Source organism: Echinops telfairi, unplaced genomic scaffold (genome assembly GCF_000313985.2).
Source record: "Echinops telfairi isolate 266 unplaced genomic scaffold, ASM31398v2 ScPeMD7_7453;HRSCAF=8491, whole genome shotgun sequence".
Lineage (NCBI taxonomy): Eukaryota > Metazoa > Chordata > Mammalia > Afrosoricida > Tenrecidae > Echinops > Echinops telfairi.
In genome coordinates this window covers 2,060,166-2,061,484 of record NW_022111353.1, presented here as the reverse complement: position 1 = coordinate 2,061,484, position 1,319 = coordinate 2,060,166, and positions in this window count along the sequence as shown.

Here is a 1,319-nt window from a genome sequence, read left to right as displayed (position 1 = left end):
ATCTTTATCAAGAATAGACCACATGCTGGAACACAAGTCAAGCCTGAGTAAATTCAACACATATATATCCAGACATCTTTCTCAGATCACCATGCCATAAAGCTGGAGATTAATTAGAGGACGTTCACAAAAGCAAGGGCAACCAATTGGAGGATGAACAACGATCTCCTGCAACATGAATGGGAAGAGGCCCAGATTAGAGAGGATATTAGGAAGTTTCTAGAAACTAATGAGAATGACAATATAACGTATCAAAACGTATGGGATAGTGCGAAGGCAGTTACCAGAGGTAGCTTGATATCATTAAATGCATATATATGAAAAAAAGAGAGGCTTATGACAGATATGTTAATACAAAACCTCCAACAACTAGAACAGAGTCAGCAGTACAAACCCTCCAATAGCAAGAGAAAAAAAAAATCAGGGCAGAGTTAAACCAGTGTGAAGACAAGAGAACAATGAAACAGATAAATGCAGCTAAAAGCTGGTTCTACAAAAGGATGAACAAAATTGACAGACCACTGGCAAATCTTACCCAGGATAGACAGGAGCAAACATCAATAGCCAGGATGAGGGATGAAACAAGGGCAAGAACAACAGACCCCAATGAGATTAAAAGGATAATCACAAAGTACTATGAAAGTCTGTATTCTAACAAATTCAGAAGCATGGAAGACTGGGGTAAATATTTGGAAAAACAGTCTTTCCTTTGATTATCTCAGACAGAGATCAAGAACCTCAACAAACCCATAGCGAAATAAGAAATAGAGAGGGTCATCCAGAACCTACCAAAAAAAAAAGCTCCAGGGCCAGATGGCTTCACAGCAGAATTCTACCAATCATTCAGAGAAGAGTTGACACTCATACTCCACAAAGTATTCCATAGCATAGAAAAGGATGGCAAACTCCCAAACTCATTCTATGAAGCCAGTATAAATTTGTTACCCAAACAAGGCAAAGACTCCATACGTATAGAGGATTACAGATCAATATCTCTGATGAACATAGATGCAAAAATCCTTAACAAAATATTGGCCAATAGAATACAAAAGTATACAAAACATATCATCTACCATGACCAGGTAGGATTCATCCCAGGGATGTAGGGGTGGTTTAACATCTGAAAATCCATCAACATTATACACCACATTGAGAAGAAAAAGGATAAAAACCATATGATAATATTCATAGATGCAGAAAAGGCATTTGACAACATCCAACACCCATTCCTAATCAAGACACTCATGAAGATAGGATTGGAAGGTAAGTTCCTCAAGCTGATACAAGCTATCTATGAAAGGCCAACGGCCAACATCATA